At 43.6% G+C, this 13,864-nt stretch overlaps 1 protein-coding gene across 1 annotated transcript in view; it reads right to left on the bottom strand.

The window, feature by feature from the left end:
* LOC109874707 (E3 ubiquitin-protein ligase HECW1-like) overlaps positions 1-13,864 on the bottom strand; it is a 65,425-nt gene that overhangs the window by 30,457 nt on the left and 21,104 nt on the right. The gene's annotated exons all lie outside the window — the stretch shown is intronic.

Raw genomic sequence — 13,864 nt, 5'->3', positions numbered from 1 at the left:
ACATGAATGGATCAGATATCACTGGCTCAGTATTACAGTAGATACAACATATGTATGCAGTTAACCCCCTGCCTGCCTAAAGCATACAGCTAGCATGTTTGCATGCATTTTTTAAATCATTGTCCTAAATTGCAGGTCATATAGTAAAGGGATGTAAAAGTAGTCCATAATGTATACATACAATAGATATAGGATCTATGGTAGTGGTAGTAGCAATAGTAGACGAGGCAGTAGCAGTGGAGGCTCCTCAGAGGATGAAAGGGAAGCCCATCCTCAGTGAATTTCATAAAAATAAAAATAGTGAAACAATTAAAAGGTTCCCTTACATTGGTACCCCAGGAAATTTGAGGTTTTATTACATACAGTCGGGAGGAACTACTGGATATAAAAGCAACGTCAACCATCATAACGACCAGGAATACGACTTTCCCGAAGCGGATCCTGTGTTTTGCCCAACACCCAGGACAATGGATCGGATCCCAGCCGGCGAACCAAAACAACGATGCCGTAAAAGGGGCAGAAGAAACGGTCTTCTGGTCAGGCTCCGGAGACGGGCACATCGCGCACCACTCCCGAGCATACTACTCGCCAATGTACAGTCTCTTACTACAAGTTTGATGAAATCCGAGCAAGGGTAGCATTCCAGAGAGACATCAGAGACTGTAACGTTCTTTGCTTCACGGAAACATGGCTCACTCGAGACACGCTATCGGAGTCGGTACAGCCAGCTGGTTTCTTCACGCATCGCACCGAGAGAAACTAGCAGGGGGGTATGCCTTATGATTAACGAGACGTGGTGTGATCATAACAACATACAGGAACTCAAGTCCTTCTGTTCACCTGACTTAGAATTCCTCACAATCAAATGTCGACCGCATTATCTACCAAGAGAATTCTCTTTGATTATAATCACAGCCGCATATATTCCCCCCCAAGCATCGATGGCCCTGAACGGACTTTATTTGACTCTATGTAAACTGGAAACCACATATCCCGAGGCTGCAATCATTGTAGCTGGGGATTTTAACAAGGCTAATCTGAAAACAAGACTCCCTAAATTCTATCAGCATATCGATTGTGCTACTAGGGCTGGTAAAACCCTGGATTATTGTTATTCTAATTTCCACGAAGCATATAAGGCCCTCCCCCGCCCTCCTTTCGGAAAAGCTGACCACGACTCCATTTTGTTGCTTCCAGCCTACAGACAGAAACTAAAACAGGAAGCTCCCGCGCTCAGGTCTGTTCAATGCTGGTCCGACCAATCTGATTCCACGCTTCAAGATTGCTTCGATCACGTGGATTGGGATATGTTCCGCATTGCGTCAAACAACAACAGTGACGAATACGCTGATTCGATGAGCGAGTTTATTAGCAAGTGCATCTGCGATGTCGTACCCACAGCACCTATTAAAACATTCCCAAACCAGAAACCGTGGATTGATGACAGCATTCGCACAAAACAAAGTGCGAACCACTGCTTTTAACCAGGGCAATGTGACCGGAAACATGACCGAATAAAAACAGTGTAGCTATTCCCTCCGCAAGGCAATCAAACAAGCCAAGCGTCAGTATAGAGACAAAGTAGAGTCGCAATTCAACGGCTCAGACACAAGAGATATGTGGCAGGGTCTACAGTCAATCAAGGATTACAAAAAGAAAACCAGCCCCGTTGCGGTCCAGGATGTCTTGCTCCCAGACAGACTAAACAACTTCTTTGCTCGCTTTGAGGTCAATACAGTGCCACTGACACGGCCCGCTACCAAAACCTCCCCTTAACTGCAGCCGACGTGAGTAAAACATTTAAATGTGTTAACCCTCGCAAGGCTGCAGGCCCAGACGGCATCCCCAGCCACGTCCTCAGAGCATGTGCAGACCAGCTGGCTGGTGTGTTTCCGGACATATTCAATCAATCCTTATCCCAGTCTGCTGTTCCCACATGCTTCAAGAGGGCCACCATTGTTCCTGTTCCCAAAAAAGCTAAGGTAACTGAGCTAAACAACTACCGCCCCGTAGCACTCACTTCCGTAATCATGAAGTCCTTTGAGAGACTAGTCAAGGACCATATCACCTCCACCCTACCTGACACCCTAGACCCACTCCAATTTGCTTACCGCCCCAAAAGGTCCACAGACGACGCAATCGCAACCACAATGCACACTGTCCTAACCCATCTGGACAAGAGGAATTCCTATGTGAGAATGCTGTTAATTGACTACAACTCAGCATTTAACACCATAGTACCCTCCGAACTCGTCATCAAGCTCGAGACCCTGGGTCTCGACCCCGCCCTGCGCAACTGGGTACTGGACTTCCTGACGGGCCGCCCCCAGGTGGTGAGGGTAGGTAACAACATCTCCACCCCTCTGATCCTCAACACTGGGGCCCCACAAGGGTGCGTTCTGAGCCCTCTCCTGTACTCCCTGTTCACCCACGACTGCGTGGCCATGCACGCCTCCAACTCAATCATCAAGTTTGCAGACGACAGTGGTAGGCTTGATTAACAACAACTACGAAACTGCCTACAGAGAGGAGGTGAGGGCCCTCGGAGTGTGGTGTCAGGAAAATAACCTCACACTCAACGTCAACAAAACAAAGGAGATGATCGTGGACTTCAGGAAACAGCAGAGGGAGCACCCCCCTTTCCACATCAACGGGACAGTAGTGGAGAGGGTAGAAAGTTTTAAGTTCCTCTGCGTACACATCACAGACAAACTGAATTTGTCCTCCCACACAGACAGCGTGGTGAAGAAGGCGCAGCAGCGTTTCTTCAACCACAGGAGGCTTAAGAAATTTGGCTTGTCATCAAAAGCACTCACAAACTTTTACAGATGCACAATCGAGAGCATCCTGTCGAGAGCAACTGCTCCGCCCACAACCGTAAGGCTCTCCAGAGGGTAGAGAGGTCTGCACAATGCATCACCGTGAGAAAACTACCTGCCGTCCAGGACACCTACACCACCCGATGTCACAGGAAGGCCATAAAGATCATCAAGGACAACAACCACACGAGCCACTGCCTGTACACCCTGCTATCATCCAGAAGACGAGGTCAGTACAGGTGCATCAAAGCAGGGACCAAGAGACTGAAAAACAGCTTCTATCTCAAGGCCATCAGACTCTTAAACAGCCACCACTAACATTGAGTGGCTGCTGCCAACATACTGACTCAATTCCAGCCACTTTAATAATGGAAAAATTGATGTAAAAAATGTATCACTAGCCACTTTAAACAATGCCACTTAATATAATGTTTACATACCCTACATTACTAATCTCATATGTATATACTGTACTCTATACCATCTACTGCATCTTGCCATCTTTATGTAATACATGTATCACTAGCCACTTTAAACAATGCCACTTTTATATGTTTACATACCCTACATTACTCATCTCATATGTATATACTGTACTCTATACCATCTACTGCATCTTGCCATCTTTATGTAATACATTTTTCACTAGCCACTTTAAACAATTTCACTTTTATATGTTTACATACCCTACATTACTCATCTCATATGTATATACTGTACTCGATACCATCTACTGCATCTTGCCTATGCCGTTCTGTACCATCACTCATTCATATATCTTTATGTACATATTCTTCATCCCTTTACACTTGTGTGTGTATAAGGTAGCTGTTGTGAAATTGTTAGGTTAGATTACTCGTTGGTTATTACTGCATTGTCGGAACTAGAAGCACAAGCATTTCGCTACACTTGCATTAACATCTGCTAACCATGTGTATGTGACAAATAAAATTTGCTATGATTTTAATTTGAGATAAAACTACACTAAATATATTCACGTCACCAAATAATTGATTAAAACACACTTTTGAATTAAGGTCTACAGTAGCCTCAAAAGCACTCTGTAGGGTAGCTCCATGGTGTAGCCGGAGGACAACTAGTTCCCATCCTCCTCTGGGTACATTGACTTCAATACAAAACCTAGGAGGCTCGTGGTTCTCACCTCCTTCCATAGACTTCAAAGTAATTATTACAACTTCCGGAGGACGTCCTCCAACCTATCAGAGCTATTGCAGCATGAACTGACATGTTGTCCACCCAATCAAAGGATCAGAGAATGAATTTTAGTACTGAAAGCATAAGCTACAACTAGATGGCACTGCAGTGCATAAAATGTGGTGTGTAGTTGACTCAAAGAGAGAGAGAGAGAGAGAGAGAGAGAGAGAGAGAGAGAGAGAGAGAGAGAGAGAGAGAGAGAGAGAGAGAGAGAGAGAGAGAAAATAGTTTTTAACCAATATAATTGCAGAAGCAAGAGAAAGAGAGATTTTTAAAACTTTCACCTAGCTAGCAAATGTAGCTAGCTAGCTAGTTTAGCCTACTCAAACAGAGAGGGATGCTACAGTATGTTACCTAGCTCAATATGGCTATCCAACACTGGAGCTCTTCCAAGTCAAGGTAAGCTTTACCTTTAATTCATTTATTGCCACCAGGGTCCGCCGGTAAAATTGCTAAACTGCTTGCAAACTGTACACTGTACTGCATGATTGTAGCGGGTTTACTAACGCGTTAGTTCTAGTAGCTATGTTGACTTGACGCCAGCTAATGGTGACAATGATGTAGGCTGTGTGTGGTGGTTATGATATGAAGGTTTGGCTTGAAAAAGTTTTAATGCCTGGACACAGACAACTGACGTGTTGTGCACTGAAGTCTACAAGCGAAGCGAAAAGGTGAGAGGAGGAGAGAGAGTAGATGCGAGAAGGAATTTTACAACAATCTGGCTGCTATGAAAGTGAACTGTGTTTGCATGTGATCAGGGGTGTATTCATTCCACCGATTCTGTTGAAAAACGTTTCTTAAAAGGAAGCCAACGGAAAGAAACGGAGATTAACATACCTGAATTTGTCCAATAGAAATTTGTTTGCAACTGTTGGACTAATGATTACACCCTAAATCAGCTAGATGCAGGCAATATTGTGCAAGGCTGTATTGAATATGTCCATGTCTGTCACCTTGATTACTCAAATTTCTTTGCACCTACATTGTAAACTTTGATTCATAGGCTAGGTTGTAGCAACCTCATGATGGGGAATGATAGGGAAAATGTAAGTATCATGTAGTAAGTAGCCTAAACCTATCCATGTTACATTTAGCTGGGTAAATGGAATATGAACGAGTCATCTAATATGCTGCAATAGAAATAAGATCATGCTCATAAAAAATGTATCATACGCCTCATCTTAAACGGCACAGACCGCCATTGGGCGGTAGTCATACTAATCATGGATTATACCACCACTCTCCTAGTTACTAGTGTGTTAGTGTGATGATTCAAGGTCAGTGTATTCTGAACCTGCAGCATCATCACAAGCAAGCAGACAGGCCTAGCTGCATGGGCCAATGACTGTAGGGGAATGGGCCTGTGTTAGTTATTATCAGGATGATTGACTTTCACTTTTACTGTAGGCCACAGGCTGTAATGTAATGGCTGGGTGAGTCTAGACTAATTGTTCAACCCAAACCAAGATTCACAAGTGAAGAGAGATTCCTTAATTTAACCCCTAGAGTTGGTGTCCGCACCCCCGCGGATATCAAATCAGCATAATAAAAAACTCACAATAAACGTCTGTTTTAAACTAGAGATTTCTGGCTCTCACAAACACACAAATAACCTGGGCAAAGTGTCAAAAACATGAAAGGCTAATAGTAAAATGTTCAAGTAAACCAACCGATAGTAGACCAATCAGGCAAATCTTGGTCATAAAGCATATTGGGACAAGAGAGGTTTGTCTCAGTGACTTTATGTGCTAGCTAACATAAATTGATGTCCATGTTCTGCAGATAGCATGTACATGCATACAGTGCCTTCGGAAAGTATTAGGCCACTTGACCTTTTCCACATTTTGTTACAACCTTAATCTAAAATTTATGAAATTGTTTTTTTCCCTCATCAATCTACACACAATACCCCATAATGACAATGCAAAACCATTTTTTGTTGTTGTTGCTGATTTATAAAAATATAATATATTTTCATAAGTATTCCGACCCTTTACTCAGTACTTTATTGAGGTACCTTTGGCAGCTATTACACCCTTGAGTCTTCTTGGGTATGGCGCTACACGCTTGGCACACCTGTATTTGGGGAGTTTCTCCCATTCTTCTCCAAAGATCCTCACAAGCTCTGTCAGGTTGGATGGGGAGCATTGTTGCACAGCTATTTTCAGGTCTCTCCAGAGATGTTCGATCAGGTTCAAGTCCGGGGTCTGGCTGGGCCACTTAAGGACATTCAGAGACTTGTTTTCCGAAGCCACTCCTGCGTTATCTTGGCTGTGTGCTTAAGAGTCGTTGTCCTGTTGGAGGGTTAACCTTCGCAACCTGTCTGAGGTCCTGAGTGCTCTGGAGCAGGTTTTCATCAAAGATCTCTCTGTACTTTGCTCTGTTCATCGTTGCCTCGATCCTGACTAGTTTCGCAATCCCTGCCACTGAACAACATCCCCACAGCATGATGTTGCCACCACCATGCTTCACCGTAGGGATGGTGCCAGGATTCCTCCAAACGTGACGCTTGGCATTCAGGGAAAAGAGTTCAAGCTTGATTTCATCTTACAAGAGAATCTTGTTTCTCATGGTCTGAGAGTCTTTTGGTGCCTTTTGACAAACTCCAAGTGGGCTGTCATGTGCCTTTTTACTAAGGAGGGGCTTCCGTCTGGCACTCTACCATAAAGCCCTGATTGGTGGAGTGCTGCAGAGATGGTTGTCATTCTGGAAGGTTTACCCATCTCCACAGAGGAACTCTAGAGCTCTGTCAGAGTGACCATCGGGATCTTGGGCACCTACCTGACCAAGGACCCTTTCCTCCGATTGCTCAGTTTCGCTGGGTGGCCAGTTCTAGGAAGAGTCTTGGTGGTTCCCAACTTCTTCCATTTAAGAATGATGGAGGCCATTGTGTTCTTGAGGACCTTCAATGCTGCAGACATTTTTTTCTAACCTACCCCAGATCAGTGCCTCGACACAATCCTGTCTCTGAGTTCTACGGAAAATGTATTTGACTTCATGGCTTGGTTTTTGCTCTGACATGCACTGTCAACTGCGAGACCTTATATAGAGAGGTGTGTGCCTTTCCAAATCATGTCCAATCAATTGAATTTACCACAGGTGGATTAAGTTGTAGAAACATCTCAAGGATGATGAATTTCGAGTCAATTTCGAGTCTCATAGCAAAGGGTCAGAATATTTACAGTATGTAGAGTGGAAGTCGGACGTTTACATACACCTTAGCCAAAAACATTTAAACTCAGTTTTCACAATTCCTGACGTTAATCCTAGTAAAAAATCCCTGTTTTAGGTCAGTTAGGATCACCACTTTATTTTAAGAATGTGAAATGTCAGAATAATAGAGTGATTTATTTCAGCTTTTATTTCTTTCATCACATTCTCAGTGGGTCAGAAGTTTACATACACTCAATTAGTATTTGGTAGCATTGCCTTTAAATTGTTCAACTTGGGTCAAACGTTTTGGGTAGCCTTCCACAAGCTTCCCACAATAAGTTGGGTGAATTTTGGCCCATTCCTCCGAACAGAGCTGGTGTAACTGGATCAAGTTTGTAGGCCTCCTTGCTCGCACACTCTTTTTCATTTCTGACCACACATTTTCAATGGGATTGAGGTCAGGGCTTTGTGATGGCCACTCCAATACCTTGACTTTGTTGTCCTTAAGCCATTTTACCACAACTTTGGAAGTATGCTTGGCGTCATTGTCCATTTGGAAGACCCATTTGCGACCAAGCTTTTTTGAGATGTTGCTTCAATGTATCCACATAATTTTCCGTCCTTATGATGTCATACATTTTGTGAAGTGCACCAGTCCCTCTTGCCAAAAGCACCCCCACATGATGATGCTGCCACCCCCGTACTTCACGGATGGGATGGTATTCTTCGGCTTGCAAGCCTCCCCCTTTTTCCTCCAAACATAATGATGGTCATTATTTTTGTTTCATCAGACCAGAGGACATTTCTCCAAAAAGTACGACCTTTGTCCCCATGTGCAGTTGCAAACTGTAGTCTGTTTTTTTTTATGGCGGTTTTGGAGCAGTGGCTTCTTCCTTGCTGAGCGGCTTTTCAGGTTATGTCGATATAGGACTCGTTTTACTGTGGATATAGATACTTTTGTACCTGTTTCCTCCAGCATCTTCACAAGGTCCTTTGCTGTTGTTCTGGGATTGATTTGCACTTTTTGCACCAAAGTATGTTCATCTCTAGGAGACAGAACGCGTCTCCTTCCTGAGCAGTATGACGGCTGCGTGGTCCCATGGTGTTGATACTTGCTTACTATTGTTTGTACAGATGAACGTGGTACCTTCAGGCATTTGGAAACTGCTCCCAAGGATGAACCAGACTTGTGGAGGTCCACAATTTTTTTTTCCTGAGGTCTTGGAGATTTCTTTTGATTTTTCCATGATGTCAAGCAAAGAGGCACTGAGTTTGAAGGTAGGCCTTGAAATACATCCACAGGTACACCTCCAAATGACTCAAATGATGTAAATTAGCCTATCAGAAGCTTCTAAAGCCATGACATGCCTTTATGGAATTTTCCAAGCTGTTTAAAGGCACAGTCAACGTAGTGTATGTAAACTTCTGACACACTGGAATTGTGATACAGTGAAATAATCTGTCTGTAAACACTTGTTGGAAAAATTAGTTGTGTCATGCACAAAGAAGATGCCGTAACCGATTTGCCAAAACTATCGTTTGAAATTTGGGAAGTGGTTGAAAAAGGAGTTTTAATGACTCCAGCCTAGGTGTAGGTAATCTTCCAACTTCAACGGTAAATATTTTAGCAAAAATGTGCTAAAAATATCTAAATACCCGTTTTCGCTTTGTCATTATGGGCTATTGAGTGTAGATTGCTGAGGATTACTATTTTTTCCAATCCATTTTAGAATAAGGCTGTAACGCATCAAAATGTGGAAAACATCAAGGGGTCTGAATACTTCCCGAAGGCACTGTATGTGTCTGGATGGAACAGCACATGTTATAAAGAGGCCTTAATAATGGATCAATTAATCGAAGCGCCACAGCCGGTACCCATCGTTAACCTTTGGAAACGAAGGTTGCCTTGTGCTGCTGCCCCATGAACAACACCCAGAAATAAAATTCAGCTTCAGCATTATGTTTATGCAAGAACGAAGAATGGTATGAGAAATAAATATTAATTTGTGATTGCAGCATACAGTCATGTGATGTGATTCTGGAGCCCTATAGGAAGATGGAGTGTCTACATCCCAAATAGTACCCTAGTCCCTATATAGTGCACTACTTTTGACCAGAGTGGGTTGTGGTAAAGATAAGTGCACTGTAAAGGGAATAGGGTGCTATTTGGGAGACAGAGGGGGAGATCTATTATTGAAAAGTGTTTCAGCTGCTGAGAATAGAACATGACGATGGTGTGAGGCTGTTTGCATTCCAAATGGCACCCTATTCCTTATATAGTAGATGGGCGCTGGTCAAAAGTAGTGCACTAGAAAATAGGGTGCCATTTGGGATGCACAGTGTGCCTGAGAGGCAGAAAGCTGGTGGTGGTGGGGTGCTGTGGTTTATATATAACCCTGGCCTGTACTGATGTGTGCCCTTACCTGTACTCCCATGACTCTCTCTGTCAGGGAGTCTTGAGGGAGCGAAGGAAGGCTGCGGCTGATCTGAATATCAAACAGGGGAGGGTGAGGGAGTAGGGTGCACTTTTCCGCTGCTTTCAGCCTTCCTCACAGAAGCCCTGGATAATTTCAAGGTACAAGAGGGAGACACGAAGAGGGAGGGACCTACTCTATTAGCTAAACTCTTCATTATACAGTCAGATCCAGCATGAAGCCACCAGAAACCATCACCGCAGGTGTCATACCTCCCCTTATCAATACTGATAATTTCCAAGAATACAGAGTGGCACTGCTATATCCTTCCCCTCAATATACTGAAGGGGTGTTGATACTGTACCAAAGCAGAGCTGGGTCCGTGACACATTTCCTGCCCTTTCAGGGCGACACCACATAATTGAACTATTAGCTAAATGAGTACCGGTAACCCAGTAATAGCCTATTATAGGGAGAGAGAGGTGATTTTTACCAGCATGGTAATAAAAGAGGATTATCACATGAGGAAACTCTGAGTCACGGTGTAAATGTATAATTCATACATTATAAATTATAATGCATTTTGACTGTTCTTGTCCTTGAAATAGCTTTCGAAACCGAAGCCCCTGAATCAGAAGGAGACACTGTCTGCTGAGTAAAGGAAGTGGAAGAAGGGTAATGATGAAGAATATAAAGAGGCAGGGAAGGAGGGAAGGAGGGAAGGAGATACAGGCAGGGAGGGAGGGGGGTACTGCTGTGTTCAGGAGGAGGAGATACAGGCAGGGAGGGAGGGAGTACTGCTGTGTTCAGGAGGAGGAGATACAGGCAGGGAGGGAGTGAGTACTGCTGTGTTCAGGAGGAGGAGATACAGCCAGGGCGGGAGGGAGTACTGCTGTGTTCAGGAGGAGGAGATACAGCCAGGGAGAGAGGGAGTACTGCTGTGTTCAGGAGGAGGAGATACAGCCAGGGAGGGAGGGAGTACTGCTGTGTTCAGGAGGAGGAGATACAGCCAGGGAGGGAGGGAGTACTGCTGTGTTCAGGAGGAGGAGATACAGCCAGGGAGGGAGGGAGTACTGCTGTGTTCAGGAGGAGGAGATACAGCCAGGGAGGGAGGGAGTACTGCTGTGTTCAGGAGGAGGAGATACAGCCAGGGAGGGAGGGAGTACTGCTGTGTTCAGGAGGAGGAGATACAGCCAGGGAGGGAGGGAGTACTGCTGTGTTCAGGAGGAGGAGATACAGCCAGGGAGGGAGGGAGTACTGCTGTGTTCAGGAGGAGGAGATACAGGCAGGGAGGGAGGGAGTACTGCTGTGTTCAGGAGGAGGAGATACAGCCAGGGAGGGAGGGAGTACTGCTGTGTTCAGGAAAAGGAGATACAGCGAGGGAGGGGAATATCCCTCCCTAAACAAGTCAAATGTTAATAGGCCTACTGCCTGCCAGTCCCTCAAACGTCTTTTCCCTTCCCTCTCTCCAAGAGACATGTAAAATAAAATTCCTCCTCTTTCCCACTTATCCTCCTACCCCCTCTACCTTCCTCAAATCTCTCTCTCTCGCTCCCTCTCTGTCTATCTCTGCCTGCCTGCGTGCCTGCCTGTCTGCCCTCCAAAGCACTCTCCTCATTAGCAGTGTAAATGTAAATCCCCCCATGATGAGGAGGAGGAACACAGCGGATGGATTTAATGAGATCTCAGCATCCCTTACAATACACATTGTTCCTCAAATTAATATCGCTCACCAAACAACACTGTGACATTCATACACACTCACTGAATGTACAAAATATTAGGAACACCTTTCTAATATTACGTTCCACCCCTTTTTGCCATCAGAACAGCCTCAATTCGTCAGGCATGGACTCTACAAGGTGTGAACGCGTTCCACAGGGATGCTGGCCCATGTTAACTCCAACGATTCCCGCCCATGTTGACTCAAATGCTTCCTGCCCATGTTGACTCCAATGCTTCCACAGTTGTGTCAAGTTGGCTGGATGTCCTTTGGGTGGTGGACTATTCTTGATACACACAGGAAACTGTTGAGCGTGAAAAACCCAGCAGCGTTGCAGTTCTTAACATACTCAAACCAGTGCGCCTGGCACCTACTAACATACCCTGTTCAAAGGCACTTACATCTTTTGTCTTGCCCATTCACCCTCTGAATGGCAATCATACACAGTTCATGTCTCAATTGTCTCAAGGCTTAAAAATCGTACTTTAAACTGTCTCCTCCCCGTCATCTACACTGATTGAAGTGGATTTAACAGGTGACATCAATCATTTACATTTTTATTTATCATATTTAACCTTTATTTAACTAGACAAGCCAATAAGAGATAATAGCTTTCACCTGAGCTGTGTTCAAATACTCATACTAACTGCACTAACCGTACTATATGTGACTTGAGAATTGAGTATATAGTGAATTGAGTATATAGTTATTGGTCATAGCATGGATAAAGTTAGTATGCCAAAAGTTCACGGATGTCGAACTAAATTCACCAAAATATGAAGTATACAAGCAGTGGACATTATTTCAGTGCTTTTAGGGACCATAATGCAATTCTTCAGAAAATGGACAAGGCTTCACAACATTTTCAGATTTGTAGAAAATGGCGGAAAATATGCAGCCGAATCAAAGAAGTCCAACGAGCGGATACAAACTCATTGCTTTAACTAATTATGTCAAATGTTAAGAAAATGTTGGGCAATGTAATAAAGTAATGACTTTCAAATAAGTTACATTGCATGTTATGTTGGTTGACAATTTGTTAGCTATGCTATCCTTATGAACCGCATAGCATTACAGCAGCATCTACCGGTATGTTAGCTAGTTACCTAACATTAGTTGGCTACTAATACATCGAACTTGCCAGGCAGTATATTAACTATATGCTATCTAACTAACTACCCTACGTTTATTGAATTGATTATTCACACAATTCTTAGCTAAGTGGTATAGTCATTTTGCGTTTAAATGGACGTGGTTAATTCTGGATATCTACTCAGATTTCAGAGGACTCTCCCGCAGAATAACTGATACATTTACAAACGCTTAACACCCATTGAATATGGCCGGTGTCTGTAAACTTCGGCAAAAAAAATAGCAATTACATTTTTGCCAGCGGCACAGTTACAGTCACCAACGCTCTGGATAACACGAAAACAGCCTAACCAGCTCTGCTAGGGCAAGTAAAATGGTTAGAGTGAGGTGTTTTCTCATTTGTTTTTGGAAGTATATAGTCAACGTTAGCCAGTTAACTTGGCTGCTTGACTACAATTGAACGCTCCGAGAGCGAAACGCTCTAAATTTACGAACGGACAATCTGACAATGTTCTGGATTTACGAACACCCAGAGTGCACTCTGCCACACCAGATTGAATTTACAAACACACCGAAAATCATAAAATATTTAGCTAGTCATTTGATATGCTAACAAGCTAGCAAGAGGTTGCATAGCAACAGCATCAACTTCCAGTAGACAGGCGAAGCTCTAGTACGATCAACTGAAACAATACCGTTCGCTTACTGTATACTAAAATTAACTAATAGTATGTAGTATGTATATACTCATTAAGTATGTAGTATACAGTATGGGTATTCGAACACAGCCCTGGATTCACCTGGTCAGTCTACGTCATGGAAAGAGTGGGTGTTCCTAATGTTTTGTGCACTCATTGTATTTTTTTTTTAAGTATACAGTGCCTTCGGAAAGGATTCACATCCCTTGACATTTTCGAAAATGGATTAAGTAAAACATTTCCTCAGCAATCTACAAACAATACCCCATAATTACAAAGCAAAAACAGGTTTTTAGACATTTTTGCTAATGTATTCAGACCCTTTGCTATGAGAATCGAAATTGAGCTCAGGTACATCCTGTTTCCATTGATCATCTTTGAGATATTTCTACAACTTGATTGGAGTGGGAAATTCAATTGATTGGACATTAATTTGGAAAGGCACACACGTCTATATAAGATCCCACATTTGACAGTGAATGTCAGAGCAAAAACAAAGCCATGAGGTCGAAGGAATTGTCCGTAGACCCCCGAGAAAGGATTGTGTCAAGGTACAGATCTGGGAAAGGGTATGAAAAAATGTCTGCAGCATTGAAGGTCCCCAGAACATAGTGGCCTACATCATTCTTAAATGGAAGAAGTTTGGAACCACCAAGACTCTTCCTAGAGCTGGCCGCTCGACCACACAATCAGGGGGAAAGGACCTTGGTCAGGTAGGTGACCAAGAACCCGATGGTCCCTCTGACAGAG

This window comes from Oncorhynchus kisutch, linkage group LG30 (assembly GCF_002021735.2).
Source record: "Oncorhynchus kisutch isolate 150728-3 linkage group LG30, Okis_V2, whole genome shotgun sequence".
Lineage (NCBI taxonomy): Eukaryota > Metazoa > Chordata > Actinopteri > Salmoniformes > Salmonidae > Oncorhynchus > Oncorhynchus kisutch.
This window is presented reverse-complemented; position numbering and strand designations above follow the sequence as displayed.